This window comes from Puma concolor, chromosome C1, assembly GCF_028749965.1.
Source record: "Puma concolor isolate L17-30 chromosome C1, mPumCon1.1.hap2, whole genome shotgun sequence".
Classification (NCBI taxonomy): domain Eukaryota; kingdom Metazoa; phylum Chordata; class Mammalia; order Carnivora; family Felidae; genus Puma; species Puma concolor.
Window position 1 is genome coordinate 62,245,529 of NC_141674.1, and position 26,257 is coordinate 62,271,785.

The following is a 26,257-nucleotide window of genomic DNA, read 5'->3' on the forward strand; positions in this document are numbered from 1 at the left end:
ACTAAGGAAACTGAGCATAAAAGTCCAAGGAGTTTCATTCAACTTAGTAAGCATATATTGTAGTTTATGATGTACAACACACATGACTAGATGGATAAGGAGTTAAATAAAACAAATAAATCCCTGCTCTTTAAAGACATTTACAGCCAGTAGGATTTTTTTCTAATAGGAAATAAGGAGCCATTGGGACTTTTTGAGCAAGAGAATGATTGGAGTTTTGATAAGTAATGTATTGAAGAGGATTTCTCTGAACAAAGAATTTACTATGGATTCCAGAGTGATGATATGATGCTTAAACAGAGAGATAAAAGATCGGGTAAAGGAATCAATTTGGAGGAGAACTCAATTAGTCCCAACATGTTGATCTGATGACATCCAAAGTTTCAAGTGGAAATGTTCCTTAATCATTTAGAAATATACAACTAGCATTCAATGGAGAAGTTGGGGTTTAATGTAAGGTTTTGAAAATTATATGTGAAGAGGTGATATTTTAAACCATAATAGCTGAAAGTTGTAAATTGGGTCTAATAGATAGCCAGGACTGAGCCTATATATAGAGACTTGAGGACTTGCTGCCCCATTGAGGGACAAAGATGCATTGGTCACAGTGGAATGAAGAAAACAAGGATATTGTACTATCACAGTAATTAGGACTATGGAGTCTTTCAGTAAAGGATCCTGGGTATCAAATGGTGTAGAAAGTGCAATGAGAACAGTGGGATAAAATACAGATAGCTCTACTTATTATACCAAAAATTTAGATGCTTATTTCACTCCTGTTTTTCACTCTTGGTTAGCAGAGATGGTAGCAGTGGGAGTTCCCTTTCATTAGTAGCCACTTTCTTTTATTGCCCACCTGTCTCTGTGCAACAATAAGTGATGCTAAGTCTGACAGCCCTCTTTGTCTACACATATCAAATTCAGAACCTCCATTAATGTCTCAAGTGTGTTTGTCCTCCCATAATTGTGAATTCTATTAAACAATTTTACAATAAAATTTACATTGACTAGGCAGCTGTCTCCTTCAATAATAGAAGAGAACATGTGCTGTGGATTCCTGGACATGCTGATTGCAATTTGAGAACTCAGATTTAGATTTACTGTGCTTTGAAAAACAGGCAAATACTAGTTATCCTGGGTCTCACTACTTCTCCCTGACCTATCCATCTATCAATACATGTACATATGCTGCTTTATGCAAGGCCTAAGATCCTGTCAGCAATTTACAAAAATGAACTAAACCCTCTTCTCCCCTTTAAATCCAAGGGGCACATGAGTCATATGTTCTCTCAACCATGAGAAATGAAAAATATTAGCTAACATTTGTTAGTGCTTTGGTATTCACATGCATTTGTCATTTGGCTCTCCTGTTAGATAGTTACCATTAGATTTAGTTTATTAATAAGGAAACTGAGGATTAGAGTAGTTCAGTGGCTTCCACAGAGCCATTCAGGCAATGAATAAATGAGATGAGTAGGACCCACACCTGATTATCTATTTCAAATCTGTAGTCTTGTATATAGAAGGACAATTATTCCCTTTTGACTCTTGCATGTGTTGCTAAAACAGACTTACACCCATAAGACACAAAAAATATATTCAGAAAATAAAGCATAAACTGAATATCTTACTATTTAAAGCCCAGACGTTGCTACATATACAAATAAATCAATATTAAATTAATTCAAGAATAGCTTTATATGGCACTTAGAATATGGGCACCAGAACCCATGGAGGTATAATGCATATGTGTGAGAATACAACACACACATACACCACACATACACAGACATATCCCCCAAGTGTAAAACACTTTATACTTAGTCAAATAATTCTTTTAAAAGCTGTTACACTGTGATACTTCATACAGTAGTTTCTAAAGTTATCAAGAGACAAATCAATTATCTGTAGCTGTAGACAGCTGTTTGAATAGCAAATAGAAAAGCATGTCTGGGATGACACAATATGTAATGTATAGGGGATGGGGAGTGTTTTATTTGTCACAGAAAGTCACAGTTTCATATACACTTTGTGCAGGTGAGAGTATTATTTTTGTAGTTGAATTTATTGTATCCTACCTTATCCTTTCTTCAGATTGTAAACACTTCTCCAAACACTGCTTCAGAAAGCCTTCCTAGTTATTTTGGAATTTATTTCTGATTTCAAGGAAATGCAATTGATGTTGTTCCAGTTCATTCTTAACTAAATCATCTGAATGTTTCAGGAGAGAGTTTTGTTTACCAAGAAGCTTCTAACTCTCTCTAAGTTATTTCTTTTAAAATGGCTTTAGTTTTCTTCCCAAAGGCACAAACAAGTGAATGCTTGGAATTATAAAATGTGCTCTCTCTCTTTCTCTGCCTCTCTCTCTCTCTTAAAGAGATAATGTACTCAGGAGTAGTATAACTAAAAAGTATTAGACCTGTCTACAGTCTTATGAATAGACAATCGTCCCTTATGAACTTCATTTGGAATTAGAAAAAACAGAACCCTATGTCATTTCACAGTGTGCAACACCATTACCTTGTCTCTGATGTCTCCCAAAATTTTGCAAGCAGAGAGACAAATATTACATGAAGATCATGAGCTACTACAATTCAGGTACAAAAAGCATAGCAAGGGCCAAATATACCAGTTAATGCACATTATTATAAATGATTGTTTAAACATCACCTAGTGAATGCCATTAATGATTGATATGTATTCTAATTACCATTCGTTGGCATTCACTTTAAAGTTGGTCTGAATAGTCATTTGCAGTTCTGTGATGCCAAAGTTTAACATACCTTCCTATCAAATGGCTAAGTCTGAAACTAAATATTTATTATACAAATAGTCTTTAAAAACTGAGACCTGATTTAGGAACAGTACATCTCCTGTGGCCTTCAAAAGTGGTTTTCTCAGAAGTCAAAACCAGAAGTTCTATGTCCTAATTGCTGAATGTGCTACAGAGCATACTGTTTATTAAAGGCAAGGAGACAGTCTCCTACTGTCTAGGTTTTTGGTCTAGAGACTGAGACAAGATCATAGACCATGCATCATAGTCAGTAATCTTATGGTTTCAGAAGAGGTACCTTGTGTATATATCAATTGTAATATTGATACAAGAGGGCATTAGCTTGAGTGTCATTTTTTTTTGAGGGGGGGGCATTTGAGTCTTTGCCAAAGGTTCTATTAGCTATCATTAAACATTAAGTATTGCTTTTGGGGTAAGGTAAAAGAGCATAAGCAGGAAAAGCTTTATAGGCTAATAAAAATGTAAATGAACTGTTCATCAGCCTGCTACCATGGAAAATGATGAAAGAAACATTACCTGAGAAATTAGATTCATAGATAATTGCTAATCAAATCAACCTGAATGAGAAATCCCTTTGTAACCATTCAGCATTTTGTGTGAATTTACCTCTCTATGCCAACCCTTCTGTGCACTGAATTTGATTCCAATACCCTAGGTCCTCCATACATTTTTAAAAAGATAGGTATAGAGATAACATATATATATATATATATACATATATATATATATAAAACGTTATGCAATGTGTCAGCTAGGCAGAAAGGCAGAAGTAATTTCTTTGCTAGGTATCTGTGACAATTGATAAGAAACAGCTGTATATTTTGATGCATGTGCATTTAACCTTCTTTTTCAATGCCATACTCCCTACCAGGAATTTGAATGCTCAGTTATGAATCAAAGCTTCTATAGCTTGCTTAAGTCACAGCCCCGGAGTTTCAGAGCTTCTAAGCTCCCTGTGTCCTAAGCAGGCAGGAAATTACTACTCTTCTCCCCCTCAATTAGGAATACATTGGAAGACCAATATTTTCTATCTGATCTTTAAATACAGTAGTAAAGTAGATGGTGAGTACTACCTACTTTCTCTCAGGGATAATTCATTCTGGGATAGTATTTAGGGAGTAGAAGACTTTAAGTATTTTATCTTTTCTGAACATTGTGTGAGTTATTCTCCGTATGGCTGCCTTTTGTGGATCTCAAAGGAACCTTTAGAAAGTTGCTGAGGTTGGACGAGTGAGAGTGAGAGGCTAGAGTCCCCATGAGTGACTCTCAACAGTTGCGCTCTGTCACAGCATCTCTCTTCTGAGGTGTCCCTCAAAGACACTCATCACCTCTGCCTCTTATCCCTTATTCTTGCACAACTGAATATCAGACTAATATAGCTATTATAAAGCAGGGAACTGTTAAGGAAATCACACAAAGCTTTCTAGAGTTACTCTGAGATGTAATTCAAGTACACCCACTTGGAGCATCTTTAACCTTGATGCCCTTTTACTTTGTTCTGTGCCCTGAAGTAGGCTACTAGCATCCTTAGTCCTGGGATGAGCGGTCTCATAATTACTGCAGATTTCCACACCTGAGAAAGATCCTACCAGGAGTTGAAGAATCATTTTCATAATACTTTCCTGAAAGGTATTCATCAAGCTATCCAGGAAACTTGGGGGGAAATTCCAAATTAAATAAGACAAAAGCAATGGATGCAAATCTTTTGTCTAGAACTATCAAAGACATTACTGATAGTGATCAATATGTTGCCTCATTCTGTCATTCATACTGTCATTATCTTACTCTTTATTCACAGTGTCATTATCTTCCTGGACTTCCTGCAATAGTATTCTGACTTATAAGGTCTGTCTTCCAATCTTTTACAGTCCTATTTTATCCTAAATACTCCTGAAATTTTGCCAGGTTCTCTAACATGTGGCTTTGATTGAGTCATTCCTCTGACCAAGAGACTTGCTTATCCCAAAACACACCCAGCAGGGATTAAGTGATAGTGATCCAATTCTCCTACCTTTTCAGCCATGGGTTTTCGTACTTTTCATTTTGCAGCCCATGCTCTAAATTCAGTGAACTGTTATGCATTTATATTCCCTATGCTTTTTATTACACTATAGTCTCTTTATAGTTTGCCTCTCCCACCCATCCTCAAATTTCAGCTAAAATGCCACTTTCATTAAATTGCTGGATTCCCTTAGCTTGAGGTGTTTCCATGTTTCTAACCATGGTACTTTTTCTATACCTTTCTCGTAGTATTTAACACTGCCTGTTTTATAAACATGGTCATATTTTACTATTTTATTATATAGTTTTCTTGAGCATAGGAACTACATGTTAAAATCTCTATATAGCTCTCACAGATTCTAGTATGGTGCTTTTGCATATACTAGTTTTTGTTTTTTTTTTAACTTAGAGCATTTCTTTTTTTTTCTTTATTTCTTTTTAAACTTTTTATTTATTTATTCATTTAAGTAATCTCTACAGCCAACGTGGGGCTAGAACTCATGACCCCAAGATCAAGAGTAGCACGCTCTTCCAACTGAGCCAGCCAGGTGCCCTGAATATAGTAGGTTTTTAATAAATGTTTGTTGAATGACTAAATTAATGATTATGCAAGTGTTTTACAAATCACACAGAATGAGGAAAATGATTTCTCTTCTCCATAAATGCACAAGAGATTATAATGATATCTTTAATAAGGAAAGTAGCTTACAAAATCACAAGCAATTTTCATAAATAGCTTCATACAAATTACTCTTTAAAAAAATCTATAAAATGAAGGGGGAACCTGGGTGGCTCAGTCAGTTGAGCATCCAGCTTCGGCTCAGGTCATGATCCCACAGTTTGTGGGTTCGAGCCCCGTGTCGGGCTCTGTGCTGACAGCCCAGAGCCCAGAGCCTGCTTCCGATTCTGTGTCTCCCTCTCTCTCTGCCCCTTCCCTGCTCTCACTCTGTCTCTGTCTCTCAAAAATAAATAAATTTTAAAAAAAATTAAATGAAGTATATAGCCAATACAAACAAAAATAATGATCAAGTTTTGTTTTTAAAATTTTCTCTTTGCCCATTCAATATCTTTTTTTAAAGTTTTTTATTTATTTATTTTACATATTAATATCATATGTGTTAATATTATTACCTTTATTATTTTAAGTTAAAATTTAAAAATAGTAAAATACACTTTCATTTAAGCTAGAACTCTCTTTTTCTTCTCTTAATATCTATTGGTGGAATTCTGTATGCTCTTATTTTTTTTCAAGTTTTTATTTCAATTCCAGTAAATTTTTATTTAAATTCCAGTCAGTTAACATACAGTGTTATTTTCAGGTATACAACTTAGTGATTCAACACTTCCATACAGCACCCAGGGCTCATGACAAGTGCACTCCTATTTAAAACATAATGGAGGAATTTGGACTTAATCTATTAAGTTTGATCTAACAAAAAAAGCAACAGTTTAAGTTTATTCTACTCCACAAAAAACAAGCCCAACATATCCATAAGGGAGCATGGTTAGTCTTTGAGATCTGCATATCTCTCTCTGTGACTTGGCCGAAATTTCCTAATCTCCATTCTAATCAGTACTGTTGTCTCCGATCTCACATGTGAATTGTGCTTTCTGACATAAAATCAGTTACTGACTCACAGCAGCCTCAGCACTGATAGCTTGTGATCCATTTATGAACTGTCAAGATAAATAAAGATCTTCAGATTATTTATATCTGCTTTTTTTCCCCAGTAAACTTACACTTAGAGAATTACTATATATCTAATCCCTCTCCAACTTGATTTTATGTCTTTTAGCCTAATTGGTTGCCAAACTGAATATACAACTTTCACATTGATGATGCAAGAAGAGTGGAAATGTGTTGTTCCAATAAGGAACGTGAATTGGTTTAGATGTTGGCACTCCCATCAGCAAGTGTGATAACATAAATCCTTGAAATCCAGTCAATAAATTCTGGAACTGTAATATTTTATAGTAAAAGCCTTTGAAATTTTTTTAGCACTTCCTTCTTTTTGGTGAGTAACCAAGTCTAAACCCTCATTGGAACTTCTGGAATTGTTGAGATTGTGTCTAATATAGATAGCCAAATCTTTTAAATCAGAGTTTAAATAAAATTTGTAATTGAACAAAACCCAGTACCAGTATATGAATAAATTTATTTTTGTTGTACTGCTGTCAAAATTATGATGAAAACTCTCTGTGTTTTGGGCCTTAATATTTTGTGTGTGTTATGATCCAGCAAACTGACTTCTAGAAATTTATTTTATGGAAATCATAAGAGATTAGATCGTAAGGGTGCTCGTGTAAAATAAATAAGAAAAACAATCTAAATGCCAAGAAACAAATATTGATTGAATCAAGATGATACATGGGTACAGGGGGATACTATGCAGTCATTAATCACGGCCTTGCACAAGTGTATACAGTTACAAGATGTAAGGTAGTGGTCCTGTTTTTTTCTTTTGCACGTAGCTGTCCAGTTTTTCCAAAATCATTTATTGAAGAGATTGTCTTTTCCCCATTGTATATTCTTCCCTCCTTTGTCATGGATTAATTGACCATATATTTACAGTTTTTTCTGGGTTCTCTATCTTATTCCAGAGATGTATATGTCTGTTTTTGTGCCAGTAGCATACTGTTTTGATTACTCTAGCTTTGTGGTATGTTTTGAAATCAGAAAGCATGATATGTCCAGCCTTGTTCTTCTCTCTCAAGATTGCTTTGGTTGTTTGGGATCTTTTGTGGTTCCATACAGATTTCAGAATATTTTGTTTTAGTTCTGAGAAAAACGTTGTTGGTATTTTCATAAAGATTTTATTAAATCCATAGATCACTTTGGGCAGTATGGATAATATCCTTATCCATGAACACAGAATATCTTTTTGTTTATTTGTGTCATCTTCAATTTCTTTCATTAGTGTCTTATAGTTTTCAAAATACAAGTCCTTTTACCTCCTTGGTTAAATTTATTCCTAGGTATTTTATTCTTTTTAATGTGACTGTAAATGGGATTATTTTCTTAATTTCTTTTTCTGATAGCTTGTTAGGATATAGGAAAGCAACTGATTTCTCTATGTTAATTTTGGGTCCTGTGACTTTACTAAATTTGTTTATTTGTTCTAACAGTTTTTGATGGAGTCTATATTGTTTCCTATATATAGTATCATGTCATCTGCAAATAGTGACTTTTATTTCTTCCTTTCCAGTTTGGATGCCTTTTATATCTTTCTCTTGCCTAATTGCTCTGGGTAGGACTTGTAATACTATTTTGAAAGAAAGTGGCATTCTTATCTTGTTTCTGATTTTAGAAGAAAAGTTTTCAGCTTTTCATTATTGACTATGATGTTAGGTGTGGATTTGTCATATATGGCCTATTTTATGTTGAGGTATGTTCCCTCCATAGTGAGTTTCTTGAGAGTTTTTATCATACATAGATGTTGGATTTTGTCAGATGATTTTTCAACATCTGTTGAAATGATCATATGATTTTGATCTTTCTTTTTGTTAGTGTGGTATATCACATTGATTGATTTGCAGATGTTAAGCAATTTTTGCATCCCAGAATAAATCCCACTTGATTATGGTATATGACCCTTTTAATGTATTGTTGAATTTGGTTTGCTATTTTGTTGAGCATTTTTCTATGTTCATCAGGGATATGGGCCCATAATTTTGTGGTGTCTTTGTCTGGTTTGTTATCAGGGCAATGCTGGCCTCATAAAGCATTCCATCCTCTTTAATTGGAATACTTTAAGATGGATAGGTTCTAACTGCTCTTACCTATCTTATCTTCAAATGTATTTGAGTTACTTTTCCTACTTTTTTAAGAATTTCTTTTAAATTTCTTAAGATGGATACATGGCTTAGCTCATTAATTTTTAGCCTTTTTTCTTAATCACTTACAAGTCTATATATTTTAAACTTCTACTTTGGCTATATTGTCCAAATTTTGATGTATCATATTTTGTTGATACTCATTTCAAACTACTTTCTTATTCCAGCGTGAATTCTTTTTTGACCCACAAGTTATTTAGAAGTAGGCTTCCAACTTTATAAATTCAGTATTTTTTTATTTACCTTTTCTTAATGATTTTTAAGTTAATTTACACTGTGGTCAGAGAACTATGTCATTGTTTCCCAGTATTTGAAATGTGTTGAGGGTGCCTGGGTGGCTCAGTCAGTTGTGTCCAACTCTTAATTTCTGCTCAGATTGTGATCTCTCAGTTGGTGACATCAAGCCCTGCGTTAGGCTCCGTGCTGACAGTGCAGAGTCTGCTTGGGATTCTCTCTCTTTCTCTCTCTTTCCCACCCCTCTTGAGTGCATGCACTCACTGTCTCTCTCAAAATAAATAAATAAATAAATAAATAAACCTCAAAAAAGAAAAGAAATATGTTGAGTGTTGGTATATGGGCCAGTATATGATCAATTTTGTGAAAGTTCTATGTGTTCCTGAAATGCATATGCACTCTGCTATCGTTTGTTAATGTGTGTTGTAAGAGCAAATTAGGTCAAATGTTTGTGTCCTTCATATCTTTTATGTATTTTGTGGGTTTCTTGTTTGTTTGTTTTGGCTTATGCTTTCAACTCTGTGTTAAAAATTCTCTACTGTAGATCTGTTTCTTTGTTTTAATTCTGTACATTTTTCCTAATTTATTTTGATACTGTGTTACTAGATATGCACAAATTTAACATGATTATAGTTTCCTGGGAGAATCAATCCTTTCATTAAAACAAATTAACCTTCTTTATCTCCAGCAATGCTTTAATTTACCCAAGAAGTCTAATTTTTCTCATATAAATGTAGCAATATATACCTCTCTTGCTTAGAATTTATTGGGCATATCTTTTTCTATCCTTTTAATAGAAACCTATATAAACCGCTTACTTGACAGGTGTCTCTTATACATAGCATATAATTGGATTTTATTTTATCCTACCCAGAAATTCATTATTTTAATTAATCCATTTGCATTGTATAGAGTTAAATCTACCAACATATTTTGAACTTCCATTTGTTTCATCTTGCTTTGTTTAAAAAATTAAATGTCTGTATATGGATGGCCTATTTCTAGACACTTTTTACTATCCTATTGTTCTGTTTGTTTGCTGCATGTGAAAATCACTCAACTTTCATTGCTGAAGCTTTATAACAAATTTTGATATCCAGGGGTATAAATGTGATAACCTTTTTATAATTATTTTTAAAATTTTCTTTGCCATTTTTGGCCTTTTACATCCATTATAAATTTTATTTTATTTTCTTAAAGTTTGTATTTATTTATTTTGAGAGAGAGAGAGAGAGAAAGAGAAGGAAAGAGAGAGAGAATCCCCAGCAGGCTCCACACTGTCCACACAGAACCCGATGAAGGGCTCAAACTCATGAACTGATAGATCATGACCTGTACTGAAGCCAAGTGTCAGACGCTTAACCAACTGAGCCACCCAGGTGCCCTACATCCATTATAAATTTTAAAATCAGATTGTCCATTTGTGTGATATTACAGCTATGGGTCCTTTTTTTGTCATTTATTTACTTTAATATTTATACTTCAATATTTACCTATATTCAAAATATACTTAACCCCTCTAATACCCCTCCAAAAGCCACATTCTATTACCACATCATGCTCAAATTCCAGGATCTCCTCAAGTAAATCAGGTTCAAGTGTGGATGAGAATTCTTAAGTTTGGTGCTTCTACTATGGTTTATCTCAACTGGAATTCCTGTGGAATAGCAACAGGTTGTTTGCCTCCCACACACCCAGCATACAGTGGTAAGTAGGCATAGATAATCACAATAGACATATCTATTCAGAGTAGAAGATGGACACACACAGCAGATAACCTCATATTGTTGTCATAGAGACTCAAACATCATAGTATGGTCAGATAGTACAAATAATAATGAATGATTGTAATGAGATGTGAGGGCTCTTGGTCATTTATACAGTTTTGAAGAAGAACATTTTTAGGTAATAAATGGTAATGTGTATGTATGTTGCATTTAAATATAAATGCACAACTGCTGTTTGATTATTATAATTTTCATCATGCTATATATTCTAATTTCTTGATCATTCAGCTTTGGGAGTTAAATCATGTAAAGTTTTAGAGATAGCATGTATCTGGAATAGATTAGGTCCTAGGTATTCAGCGAAATCTTCCCCTACTGTACCTTTCTCTCCTTTTAAATCTTCAAATCATATTATAGTTTTGCACTTATCAAGTTTGGGCAATGAAAACTGAGACTCTTCTCCCTTCTACTACATAGAACATGCTTCCCTGTATCTTACAGGGGGACACATGAAGGAATAATATTAAGATCAGCAAAATAGTAGACATCTCTTGGTTAATAAAATTCTATAAAATATTTTAGATGTTTTAATTTTAATTCTGAAGGAATGAGAAAGTGTCCATCTTGGCTTATAAAAGAACATCAGTATCACTTCTAAAAGTGCCATAAATAAGACAGAAACTGGCAGATTTATTGTTGATCTATGTTTAATTTAAATTTGTTTTTAGAATATAGGAAAAGTGGTGAAAGGAAACTGACAGCTTTGAATAGATATATGGTCTAAAACTCTGTACTACATCACTCATTTTAAATTAAGACTTGATATTATTCTTTCTGAAATATATCAGATGTGGAAAGACACAGAGTGTGGTCCTCTGAAAAACGGGAGAGAGGGGGAAAAAAGCAGAAATAAAGTACCTCTTAAGTTATTGATTTTGTGAAACATATCAAATTACTTGTCATCATAAATGTGGCAGCCTATAACTTGAAGTGTGTTGACCAGTGATGACCTTAATGTGTTTGGATGCTTACTGGCTTTTGCACCTTTATGGCAGAGCATTAAAGTATATTTTATGTTTAGATAATTTATCAATGTATAGGTATGTAATCCTATTTATCTTGCTATTTTATCAGGTTGCTAGTGTGAGGCCAATATTTTAATAAGCTATGTATCAAATAAGTAGACTTTAGCAATTTGAAAGACATTTTTGATACAGTAGATTTCTATACTAATAGTATGTCATTGGCCAAACTATTGGGAAGTAAATTATAGCACAGATTAAGCTCCCTCTCTATGAAAATAACTTTTGTTGAGTGTTTTCAATATGCCAGTTGTTTTCTAAGCACTTTACATTATCTCTTTATATTCTCATTATAACTCCACAAGATGGGTGATATTATTGCCCTCATTTTATAAATGAGGAAACTAAGTCACCCTACTGGGTGTGGGAACATTCAAGGTGGGAAAAATAGTATAAGAAACATCATGGTATATGTGGGGAAATATAAGCAATTCTGTGTAAACCTAACACATTAACAAAGTCATATATTTCACAGTGTATTAAATAGCCAAATCATATCTCAGCTTTATATGTGTTTTCTTTTAACAAAACTCATATCTGATCTGCAGCCAATGTTTGTTACTGTTCCTGATTGAAACTCCTTGAGTGGAATTACAGAATTGTCATCTCAGTATTAAAGGTATTAAAGGTGAAGATTAAAGTGCATAAATGATTTGTCAGGGGGCAGAGTGAAAGTCAGGAGAGTGCCTGGAGAAGAACATAGAGCACTGAAATCTTACCCCAAAGCTTTGGTTTTCTAGGTTTAGTTAAGACCAGCTCCAACTAAGATGTTGGAATAGAATTGAACATGATTATTTATAAGTCCCATCCCAGTTTCTAGCAGACACCAGTTATGAGGCAACACATCTATTGATTAAAAGTGTAGGTATGCTCTGGAGACCAGAAAATTTAGGTTTAACTGAGTAGGGGTGGGGCGAATACTTTATCTCTAACCCTAAATTTCTTTCTCTCTAACATAATCATAACAGGATTTACTTTTTATGTTGTTGTGAGGAATAAATGTAACTAAAGAGCCTAGAACCATGATTGGTATTGACATATTCAGGTTCTGTTTCTTTTATTCTTTATAAATATGCTGACAATGTGTGATTGTGCATTTCTATGGAAATGTATACAGGAATTCTGTTAAAGATATGACTATAAAATGCACACATATTCCCTTTGTTTTGTTTGACATTTGGTAAGAACATTTAATGTGACATCTACCCTCTTAACAAATTTTGAAGTATACAGTACCATATTGTTAACTCTAGGCAGTATGTTATACAGAATTTATGTTTCTAGAATTTATTCAACTAGCATAACTGAAACTTTATACCCATTAAACAGCAACTCCCGATTTCTCCAACCCAACAGCCTCCAGCAGCCACTGTTGTACTCTCTACTTAAAAAAATTGACTATTTTATATACCTCATATGAAAGGACTCATGCAGTATTTGTCCTGTGATGCTTATCTCCTGTAGCATCATGTCCTCTACATTTATGAATGTTGTTGCAAATGGCAGAATTTTTTTTATGGCTAAATAATGTTCTGCTATATATCCATTACCACATTGTCTTTATTTGTTTTTCAATGGATTCTTAGTTCGTTTCCATATATTGGCTATTGTAAGTAATGCTGCAATAAACATGGGAGTGCTAATATCTGTTTGAGGTTCTGATTTCAATTATTTTGAAATATCCAGAAGTGGTATTGATGGATCATTTGGTATTTCCATTTTTAATGTTTTGAGGAATATCTATAGTGTTTTGCATGACTGCTGTGCCATTTTGTATTCTGCCAACACTGTATAGGGTTCCTATTTTTTCACAACTTCACCAACACTTTTTTTTTTTTTTTTTTTAAATAATAGCTATTCTAGGGATACCTGGGTAGCTCAGTCGGTTGATTTCTGCTCAGGTCATGAACTCACCATCATGAGGCTGAGCTCTGCATGGGGCTCTGTGCTGAGCATGGAGCCTGCTTAAGATTCTATCATGCCCTCTCCATCTACCCCTCTCCACTCATGCTTGTGCATGCTCTCTCTGTCTCTCTCTTTAAAAAACAATAAATAGATAGATAGATAGATAGATAGATAGATAGATAGATAGATAGGTAAAGGCTATCCTAACAAATGTGAGGTGACATTTCATTGTGGTTTTTATTTGCATTTCCCTGATAGTTACTGATATTGAGCATATTTTCATATTCATGCTGGGTGTGTGTATGTTTTCTTTGGAAAAATGTCTGTCCAAGTCCTTTGCCCATTTTTTAATGGATTGCTTGGGTTTTCTTGTTACTGAGTTGTAGGAGATCCTTATATATTTTGAAAATTAGTCCCTTATCAGCTATATGGTTTACAAATATTTTCTTCTGTAGGTTGCCTTTTCATTTTTTGAATTGTTTCCTTTGCCATGCAAACACTTTTTAGTTTGATCTCTCTTTGTCTCTTGTCTCTTTTTGTGATTGCAGTAACAGTAAATGTGTATTTGCATATGTCCAAATTCATCAAATTGTAACCATTGAGTATGTGCAGTTCTTTGTATATAAATTATACCTCAATAAAACTGCTTAAAAAATAAAATATGTACACATTTCTCTCTTATCTTTGTTAGTAAGGAGTGATATAAGGAATTAGGAGTAACCTAGATAATTCTAGAAAATGTAAGAACATAAAAGAAATCAATAGCATCAATCACATTAAATGCTCATACAGAGAGGGGGTGTAACAGAAGGTGAGTTCAAATTCATAGATCATTTACAAGTCCCAGAAAGAGTTGAGTGTGGAGAATTAACCCATTGTGTCCTAGGACATGAAACTTTTGGATGACCCTAGTGTGACAGAGCTGCTCACCAAAATCTGTATTCTCCTTCCTGGATGTTCAGGAAGACTACATTCCCCACTCTTACTTGTGGTTTGGTTTGACCTCAAACTGAGCACTCAATGAAAGTCAGGTACATCATTTTCAAGTGTGGCCTCCAAAATCTTCACAGCTTTCTCTGCATACACTTTTTTCTTTTCTTGTTGACTGGAATGAAGCCAGCTCTTAGAGGAACCTTGGGAAACATTTGGTGAAAATAGCAGAAACTTCTAAACAACTGTGTGGAAGAAGGCTCCATGCCAACTTGTTTACCTAGTGATTATTAGTAAATGAGCAAGAAATGAACTTCTGGGTTTGAAACATAAATTTGTGGATCCACTTATTGCAGCAGTGACTATTACCATATTATACTTATTTATTACAATGATAGGGTAATGGGATATAATGAAAGTTATAGTATATAGAAGTAACATATCAGATATCCATTTCTGTGGGCCTCCACAGGAAGAGGAGACATGGAGAAAGGATTTGGAAGTGAGAAAGAGATAGAAAGCAAGCGGGGACTGGATCTCTGGATAGTTTTTAAGTCAGACCTTCAACTTTGACATTGATTCTCAGGCAGGCTGCAAGTGGTTAGATGCTCTTTGAAAGCCAGATTAGGGTGAAAGCACTGTAGAAGCCTATTGTGGGACTCACAGGAAGCAGAGTCACACAGACATTAAGGATCAGGATGTTTATTGGAACATAAACATTATGAATCCACACCAAGGGAGAACGGAGGAAGCAGGACTGAGCTGGGGAGAGATTGGACTGTGATGCAGTCTCAGTAAGAGCTCAGTCAATCCCAGAGAGAACTCTGAAGCTGGGATGACCTTTGAGAGTTTTCCAAGTTGGAATGAGGAGCCTGGGCCTTTATACTGGCAAAATAACCAATCGTTAGATTCTAGTGACAGGACAGCTCTCTTTGGCCAAGGGAGATCTCCAGAGAGGGCAGAGAGCTGAGGGCTGTGCTGTTAGCCCAGCAATACTCCTGGCATCTTGGGTAATACATTCTTCAGACATTAGAAAGCCCTCTTATCTTAAGTGATCAGGACCTACAATTAATTGGCTAATTGAAAAAACATTGGTAAAAGAGAGAACTTGTATTAAAAATACATACCATAGTTGAATATTTTATTTTCATTTTAACATAAATACACATTTATTCGTCACACTTTATTTTTTTATTTTTTTTTAACATTTATTCATTTTTGAGACAGAGAGAGACAGAGCATGAATGGGGGAAGGTCAGAGAGAGAGGGAGACACAGAATGCGAAACAAGCTCCAGGCTCTGAGCTGTCAGCACAGAGCCCGACGCGGGGCTCGAACTCACGGACCGCGAGATCATGACCTGAGCCGAAGCTGGACGCCCAGGTGCCCCAGTTTGTCACACTTTAAATATGAAGCCAAAGCTTTTCTTTACATGCAAGTCCCTAAGTTGGTATTCAGGAAACTCTTTCTTGCTTACATAATACTTGTTAATGAATTAGATACAATTTATTGCTTTAGTTTCTTTTGAATAAACAATTTAAAATATAGTAATCAGAATATGAAATACCACTAAGTTTTTTTACTACTTTTTTCTACTTATATTTAATTAGTTTTTATTAATACCCCTATAAATTATATATATAAAATAAACAGTAAACTAATATCAGTTTGGGAATGAAATATGACTGGTTTTTGGAAAGCACGGGGTTTAAATCAGAGGAGAAGCTTTGAAAAGATACCGACAAACTGCAAATGTTTGAGCAATATGTCACCCAGTCTCTGTTTTGCTGCATTAGAAACAGTTATTTTGGGACTGGCTAAGTGAGATACCCAGGTAGGTCTTGCTATGCAGGTTTTTTTCAGCTTTATTAAGGTATTATTGACAAATAAAAATTGTATATATTTAGGTTGTACAACATGATGTTTTGAATGTATATATGCATTGTGTAATGATTACTACAGTCAAGCTAACGAACATATTCATCACCTCTCATAGTTACAATTTTCTTCATGATAAAAACACTTGAGATCTACTCTCTTAGCAAATTTCAAGTGTATAATACATTATTATTAACTATAGTCATCATACTGTATATTGGGTGCCCAGAATTTATTCATCATCTAACCACAGGTTTTTAGCCCTGAATAACATCTTCCTATTTCCTCCAACCCTTCCTCCAACCCTGTAACCAGTACTCCACCCTCTGTTGCATTGAGTTCAATTTTTTTTTTTTTTTTGAAGTCTACTTGTAAGTGAGATCATGCAGTATTTATTTGTCTTTCTGTGCCTGGTTTAAGTCACTTAGCATAGTGTCTTCTAGGTGCATTCATTTGTCACAAATGGCAGGATTTACTTTTTTAATTTATTTTAATGTGTATTTATTTTTGAGAAAGAGAGACAGCACAAGCAGGGGAGGGACAGAGAGAGAGGGAGACACAGAATCAGAAGCAGGCTCCAGGCTCTGAGCTGTCAGCAACAGAGCTCAATGCGGGGCTCAAACTCACAGACAGTGAGATCATGACCTGAGCCAAAGTTGGATGCTTAACCTAGTGAGCCACCCAAGGAAAGCCCTTGGATTTCCACTTTTTAAAAAAAAGCCAGAAAATATTTCATTACATATGTATGTCATATTTCATATATCTGTTGGTGAGCACTTAAGTTGTTCCATATCTTGACCACTGTGAATAATGCTGTAATGAACTCATAGTACAGCTACCAATCTGACATACTGACTTTATTTTCTTGGGCTATATACTCATATGTGACATTTTTGGATCATAAGATACTTTTTTTAACTTTATGAGGGAATTCCATACTGTTTTCTGTAATTGCTGTTCCAGTTTACATTCCCACCAATAGCACACAAGTGCTCCCTTTTCTCTACTTCCTCACCAACACTTACTTTTGAGTTTTGGTAATAGTCATACTATTACTATGAGGTAATATCTCATTGTAGTATCTCACTGTAGTTTTGATGTGTGTTTCTCTTAGGATTAGTGATGTTGAACACCTTTTATGCACGTGTTGTCTATTTGTGTGTCTTCTTTATAAAAAAATATCTTTCAGGTCCTTTGCCTATATTTAAATGAACTTATTTGAATTTTTTTGCTGTTTAGTTTTATGAGTTCTTTATGTAATTTTGATATTAATCTCTTGTGAGACATATGTTTTGAAGATACTGTCTTCTGTTCCATAAGCTGCCTTTTCATTTTGTTCATTGTTTCTTTGGTTATGCAAAAACCTTTAAGTTTCATACTGTTTGCTTCATTTATTTTTGCTTTTGTTATCTGTGCTTTTGGTGTCAAATCCCCCCCTGCAAAAAAAAAAAAAAAAAAAAAAAAACTTATTGCCAAGAGCAATGTCAAGGAAGTTTTCCCCTGTGTTTTCTTCTAGGAATTTCATGTCTTCATTTAAGGCTTTCATCCATTTTCAGTTAAATTTTACGGGTAGTATGAATATGCATACTTTTTCTTTTTCTTTTCTTTTCTTTTCTTTTCTTTTTTTTTTTTTTTTGTATGTGGATATCTAGTTTTCCCAAAATAATTTGTTGAAGAAACTTTCCACATTGTGTATTCTTGGCAACTTTGTCAAAGATTAGTTGAATACATATGCATGGTTTTATTTCTGGGCTTTTTATTCTGTTCCAATGGTCTAAATATTTGTTTTTAAACTAGTACCATAGTGTTTTGATTTTTATCACTTTATAATATAATTTGAAAGCAACAAATGTGATGCCTCCAACTTTGCTCTTCTTGCTCAAGATTGCTTTAGCTATCTAGGCTCTTTTTTCTTTTAATTCCACTAGAGTTAACATATAGTGTTATATTACTTTCAGGTGTACAATATAGTGATTCAATAATTAAATATCTGAAACACTTCACAAATATGCATGTCATTCTTGCACAGGAGCCACACTAGTCTCTGTATCATTCCAATTTTATTCTATGTGCTGCTGAAGTGAGTACTATCTGAGCGCTTTTGTGGTTTCCATATAAATTGTTTTTTTTTTTCTATTTCTGTGTAAAATGCTATTGGAATTTTGATAGGGATTACATTGAATGTGTGTGCTATTTTGGGTAGTATGGATATTTTAACAATTTTAATTCTTCCAATCCATGAACAGTGGATATCTTTGCATTTATTTGTATCTTAAGATTTTTGTACAACTAATTTTTGTATGTTGATTTTGTATTGAGCATCTCTATTGATTTATTTATTATTTTTAACAGATTTTGGTGGATCTAGATAAGATCATGTCATCTACAAACAGAGACAATTTTACTTCTTTCTTTCTGATTTGGATGCCTTTTATTTATTTCTTTTTCTTGCTGAATTTCTTTGATGGGACTTCCACTATTATATTGAACAAAATTGGGTATCCTTGTCTTGTTCCTGATCATAAAAGAAAAACTTTCAGCCCTTCACCATTAAGTATGACGTTAGGTGTAAACTTGTCATATATGGCCTTTATTATGTTGAGGTACATTCCCTCTCTACCTAAATATTAAGAGATTTTACGAGGAAGGGATACCAAATTTTATCAAATGCTTTTTCTACATATACTGATATGATCATATGATTTTTATCTTTTATTTTGTTAATGCAGTGTATCACATTCATGGATTTGTGTATGTTGGACCATTCTTGCATATGAGTGACAAATCCCACTTGATCATAGTATATGATTATTTTAACATGCTATTGAATTAGGTTTGATCGTATTTTTTTGAGGATTTTTGGCGTGCATATTCATCTGGGATATTAAGCATTTTCTTTTCTTTTAATGTCCTTAACTAGTTTTTGGTATCAGGGTAACGCTGGCCTCATAAAATAGTTTTGGAGTCTTCCCTCTTCTCTTTGAGAAGGACTGGTATTAATTCTTTGAATATTCAGAATTCACCTGTGAAACTATCTGGTCCTGGACTTTTGTTTATTGCGAGGCTTTAATTACTGACTCCATTTCCTTTCTCATTATTGGTCTGTTCTGATTTTCTATTTCTTCAATATTCAGTCTTGGTAGGTTGTATCTTCTTAGGAATTTATTTAATATGTTGGTATATAATTGTTCATAATAACGTCTCATGATGCTTTGTTTTTCTATGGTATCAGTTGTAATGTTTCTTATTTTATTGTTGACTTTATTTGCATCTTCAAGCTTTTTTTCATAATTAACCTACCTAAGGATCTACCCATTTTGTTTATCTTTTTTTTAAAACCACCCTTAATTTCATTGATATTTTCTATTGTTTTTCTAGTCTCTATTTCATTTATTTCTCCTCTGATCTGTTGTATTTTCTTCCTTTTGCCAACTATGAGTTTTTTTATTGTTCTTTTTCTAGTTTCTTGAAATATAAACTTAGGATTTTATTTGAGATCTTTCTTTTTTATTAATGTAGACATTTATCATATTAGCCTTCTTAGAACTGCTTTTGCTGCATCCTGTAAGTTTTGCTATGGTATATTTCCACTTTGTTGCTTTCAAGATACTTCCCTTTTGATTTCTTCTTTCACCCTTTGGTTTTGCAGGAATACGTTGTTTTATTTCCAAATTTTGTGATTCTCTTTTTAGTTTTACTCCAGTTATTACTTTCTATTTTCATACTATTTTGATCAGAATAGATGTGTGATATGATTTCTATACTGTGACCTAACATCTGATTTACATTGTGACCTAACATATGATTTTTTCTTACAGAATGTTCCATTGTGCTTGAGGAGAATATATTGTGTTGCTATTGGATGGCATGTTCTGTGCATGTCAGTTAGCTCCATTTGGTCTAAAACATATTTCAACTACAATATTTCCTTATTGATTTTTGGTCTGGATGATCCATTCATTGTTGAAAGTGGAGTATTAAAGTCCTTTATTATTATTGAATTTCTGTCAAATTTTCCCTTAAGAGCTGTTAACATTTGCCTTATATATTTAGATGCTCCAATATTGGGTGCATATGTATTCATAATTATTTTATTGTCTTGATGAATTAATACTTTTATCATTATATAATGATCTCCTTTGTTTCTTGTTACAGGTTTGACATGAAGTCTATTTTGTCTGGTATAAGTATAGCTACCCCTGTTTGTCTTTGCTTTCCATTTGCACGGAATATCTTTTTCCATCTCTTCACTTTCAGCCTATGTGTGAGTCTATTAATAGGCAGCATATACTTGTGTCTTGCTTATTTTATTTGATTAAGACAATTTTTAGAGCAGTTTTAGATTTACAACAGAGTTAAGAGAAAAGTACAGAAATTTCCTATACACCCTCTGCCCCCCACAGATGCATATCCTCCCACATTATCAACATAATTCATCAGACTAGTACACTTTTTACAAAGAATGAACCTACATTGCCACATCATAAATCACCTAAAGTCTATAATTTACCTTAGGATTCACTTGTGGTGGTGTACATTCTTTGGGGGTGGACAAATGTTTAATGATGTATGTCCATCTTTACATCATATAGAGTATCTTCCCTGACCTAAAAATCCTGTGTTCTGCCTATTTGTCTCTTTCCCACTCCCCACCCTTGACAACCACCAGTCTTTTAATTTTCTGTATCGTTTTGCCTTTTCCAGAATGTCATATATTTGAAACTGTACAGTTTGTATCTTTTCAAGACCTTCCTTCACTTTGTAATATGCATTTCAGGTTCCTCTTTGTCTTTTCATGGCTTGATAGATCAGTTTCTAGCAGTGAATGATATTCCATTGTCTGGATGTAGTAGAGTTCATTTATTATTTACCTACTGGAGGACATCTTAGTCACTTCTAAGTTTGGCAATTATGAATAAATCTACTATAAACATCTGTGTGCCAGTTTTTGTGTGGGCATAAGTTTTCACTTCCTTAAGGTAAATAGTAAGGAGTATGATTGCTGAATCATATAGTAAGAATGTGTTTAGTTTTGTAAGAAACTGCCCAACTATCTTCCAAAATGACTATGCCATTTTGTATCCCCATCAACAATGTCTGAGAGATCCTGTTGTTCCACATTCTCACCAGAGTTTGGTGGTGGATTTTGGCCATTCTAATAGTTGTATATTGGTATCTCATTGTTGTTTTAATTTGCATTTCCTTGGTGACATATGATGTGAAGCATCTTATATATATATCTTATATATATATATAATATATAAATATAAATATATATATCTTATATATATATATCATATATATATCTTATATATATAAGATATATCTTAATATATATAAGATATATATAAGATATATATATATAAGATATATAAGATATATATAAGATATATATATGATATATATATAAGATATATATATATATGATATATATATATATGATATATATCATATATATATCTATCATATATATATATATCTTGTTTGGTGATGTGCTTATTAAGGTCTTTGGCCCATTTTTTAAATCAATTTTTCATTTTCTTATTGTTGGGTTCTAAGAGTTCTCCTGTATTTTGAATAAAAGTCCTTTATCAGATTTGTCTTTTGCGGACATTCTCTCCCAGTCTGTAGATTGTCTTCTAATTTTCTTGATATTGCATTTCATAGAATAGAAGTTTTTCATTTTAATGAAGTTCAGCTCACCAATTATCTCTTTCATAAAGCATGTCTTCAGTGTTGTATATAAAAAGGAACCACTATATTCAAGTTCATCTAGGTTTGTTCCTAGGTTATCTTAGGTCATAGATCCATTTTGAATTAATTTTGTGAGGGCTGTAAGGTTTGTATCTAGATTCATTTTCATTTGCATGTGGATGTCCATTTGTTCCAGAACCATTTGTTGAAAAGACATCTTTGCTCCATAGTATTGCCTTTGTCCCTTCGTCAAATATCCTTTGACTTTATTCATGTCTGTATATTTTTGGTCTCCCTTTTCTGTTCTGTTGATCTACTTATGTACTCTTTTGTTAATACCACTATCTTGATTACTGTAGTTTTATAGAAACGATTGAAGTCTTTAGTAGCATCAATTTTCTAACTTTGTTCTTCTTCAATATTGTGTTAGCTATCACAGTAGCCTATCTATATAAACTTCAAAATCAGTCTGTAAATATCCATAAAATAACTTTCTGGGATTTTGATGGGGATTGCATTGAATCTATAGAACAAGTAGGGAAAAACTGATATCTTAACATATTTAGTCTTCTTCTTGAACCTGAAATATCTATTTATTTAGTTTTTTTTTTATTTTGTCTATCAGCATTTTGTAGTTTTCCTCATATAGATCTTGTATATGTTTTGTTAGATTTATACTTAAGTATTTTATGTTAATGTAAATGATACTGTGTTTTTTCATTTCAAATTTTACTTGTTCATTTTTGGTATATAAGAAAGCAACTGACTTTTGTACCTTGTAACCTTGTACCTTGCAACCTGGCATAATTGCTGATTAATTTTAGGAATTTTTTGTTGATTCTTTCAGAATTTCCACTTGGATAATCATGTCATCTGTAAACATAGCTTTATAGATATATAGCTTCCTTACCAATCTGTACACTTTTATTTCTTTTCTTACCTTATTGTATTAGCAAGGAGTTCCCATACAGTATTGACAGGCATAATGAGAGAGGACATTGTTGCCTTGTAACTAATCTTAGTGGGAAAGCTTTGATTTTTCTCATCATTCATATGATGTTAGCTGTAGATATTTTGTGGATAGTCTTTATCAAGTTGAGAAAGTTTTCCTCTATTGCAATTTTCTGAGACTTTTTGTTTTGAATGAGTACTGGATTTTGTTAAATGCTTTTTTACATCTATTGATATGAAGTGGTTTTTCTTTTTTATTCTGTTGATGTGATGGATTACAGTAATTGGTTTTCAAATTTTGAGCCAGATTTGCATATCTAGAATAAATACCACTTGGTTATAGTGTATAGTTATTTTTATGTGTTTTTTATTTATTTTCCTATTTTTTGTTGAGGATTTTCATATCTATCAGAGATATTGGTCTATAGTTTTCTTTTTTTGTAATGTGTTTGGTTTTAGTATTAGGGTAACGCTGGATTCATAGAATGAGTTAGGATCTATTCCCTTTCCCTCTTTTGTTTGAAAGAAATTGTAGAGAATTGGTATAATTCCTTCCTTAAATTTTGATAGAATTCACCAGTGAACCCATCTGAATCTGATGCTTTCTGTTTGGGAAGTTTATTAAGCTGTTACTCAAATTCTTTAATAGATATAAGCCTATTCAGATCATCTGTTTTTTTCTTGTTTATGTTTTGGTAGATTATGTCTTTTAAGCAATTTTTGTTGTTGTTGTTGTTGTTTTATTTTTGTTTTCCAGCACTCGGAATATATCCTCCTGCTCTGTCCTGGTCTGCAAGGTTTCTGATGAGAAAGTTACTGGTAGTCATATGGAGGTTCCCTTGTATGAGATGGGATGAATTTCTTTTCTCTTGCTGCTTTCAGAATTCTCTGATTTTTTTTTTTCAGTTTTGACAGTTTCATTGTGATGTGTTTTTATCAAGTCTTCTTCTGTGGCATCGGTTTGAGGGCCACTGAGCTCCCTGTACCTAGATATTAGTATCTCTCCTCAGATTTGGGAAAGTTTTTGGCAAAGGTTTCTTTTAAATTACCTTTCTGCCCCTTCTCTCTGTCTCTCTCTGTCTCTCTGTCTCTCTCTCTCTCTCTCCTTTTCTTTTTTCCTTTTGGGTTCCCATAATGTGTGCTTTTCTTTCTGATGGTGTTCCATAAATCCCATAGACTTTCTTCCCTCTGTTTCATTCATTTATCTTTTTGTTTTTCTAATTCAGTAATTTAAAATAATTTTTTTTTTCATATTCACAGATTCTTCTACTTGACTTAATCTGCTGTGGATACTATGTATTGTATTTTTCATTTCATTCATTGTATTCTCCAGCTCCAGAACTTCTCTTTGGTTCTTTTTTATAATTTCTATCTCCTTTTGAAACTTCTAACTTTGTTCATATATTGTTTTTCCTGATTTTGTTGAGTTGTCTATGTTCTCTTGTAGCTTGCTGAGGTCCTTAAAACAATTTTTTGAATTCTTTGTCAATTCATAGATCTCTATTTCTTTATAGTAATCACTGGAAAGTCATTGTGTTCCTTTGATTGTTTCATGTTTCCTTGATTTTTTTGTTTCTTGTAGCCTTGCATTATGTGTGCACATTTGACAGAGCAGTCACTTCTAGAATTTATGAACTGCTTTAAGTAGAGAAAGACCTTCATCCACAGGTGAGCACAAGGGTGCCAGCTGGGTGTAGTGTGGCAGTTCCATCTCTGAGGAGGGCTTAGGAAAGTATTCTTCTTGTAGCTCTGTCAGCTAAGGTCAGCATTGATGAAGATTGTATGGGTACTTAGCAGCCAAGTTTGTAGGTATCCACAGTGGCAGCAATGGCTATTGGGTTCTTTGGTGCAAAGGCTTTTGGGATTCTTTTGATCTTTCTTTTCTCCCATGGGAGAATTTGTGGCCAAGGGGCTCCCTCTTGGCATCACGTCTGGCCCATCAGTGCACTCATGGTTACAGTGGCACTAGTATCAGATGCTAGAGCTTAGAGTCCATGGAGTCGTGGTAGAGCTAGAGGTCCAGAGCTCAGGCACAAATGGAACTATATTGGCTCCAGGATCTGGGTTATGGGCATTCTCACTGTGGCAGTGGCTTTGCCATTCTAGGTGAGAGTTCTTGCAGAGTGACCATGGAGCTTGAGTCTAAAGAATAGGCATATTCCAAGCAGCCATGGCTCTGGGGTTTGAGGAGCAGACATGCTCACTGTGGCTCTGGCTCTGGAGTCTGAGGTACACATGCATATGATGCTGCCATAGGTCTGGAGTGCAGGCATGTGTACAGCAGCTGTGGCTCTGGATTCCAGTGCATGTCCAGGGTTGATAGAAGGGGAAGCCCCAGTTCCAGGGTGGTGGAACATGTAGCAGTTCCTTCTGGGGCAGGAGTCACTAGATGTGCATAGCAATATCTCCTTCTCCAGGGGTCTTCAGTGACAGTGGATGTTGTTTACCTTGGTGGCAAAAGCTGCTAGTGTCCTTTCTGGAACAGGCCACTGGAGTCCACATGAGTAATTATGAGCTTCTCCATTGTGAAAGCTGTGAGGGTCTGTGGCTGCCATATGCTTCAGAGGCTGTTGAGATACTCAGGGCAAAAGCTACTGGGGTCCTCTTCAGTGCAGAACACTGGAGACCGTAGTGGCATTCGCTGTATGGCTGATACTGATGGACTTTGACCTTCTTTGCTCCTAGCCATCTCCAGACATCTCAAGTATGCCAATGTCCCCAGCAATCCTACATGTGTGATTATTCCCATTTTTAGTTCCATTGTGTTGCCACGGGTTCTTAATTGGCCCCTGGGCCCTTCCAGGGCTATTTTCCTTCATGGATAGTTCATTGGGATTTTTTAGGGAGACGAATGGGGCGAGAGAACAAAGATTGGTACCTCCTATTCTGCTTTCTTGCTGATACCACTCCCAGATGCTCCTTCACTAAGTTAATTCTGAGTATCTTCTAAAGAGAGAGCTGACTACATGTAACATCATGGAAAATCAACTCTTTTCCTTCCTAGCCCACACATATATGCCATCCCTCCTACTTGAATAATGTGACATGACACCTCTTATTCATTTAGCTTCAGTGTTGAGGCACCTCCTTCTAGCTGGGAAGATACAACGTAGCCAAGTGTAAAAGCTCTACCACCTTACTGTGCTTTCTGTCCTTACCTACAAACAAAATAGGGCTAACTTTTAGACAACTCCTATCACTTAGTTGCTAAACATTGTATCTTTTCAG

At 34.2% G+C, this 26,257-nt stretch overlaps 1 protein-coding gene and 1 non-coding gene across 5 annotated transcripts in view; one reads left to right on the top strand and one right to left on the bottom strand.

Annotated features, from left to right (window-relative positions):
• Positions 1 to 26,257, top strand: part of TNNI3K (TNNI3 interacting kinase) — a 293,732-nt gene that overhangs the window by 42,606 nt on the left and 224,869 nt on the right. The window lies entirely within an intron of this gene.
• Positions 18,369 to 18,472, bottom strand: LOC112849084 (U6 spliceosomal RNA). Its single transcript, XR_003222529.1, has one exon. It is a non-coding gene; the product is annotated as a U6 spliceosomal RNA (small nuclear RNA).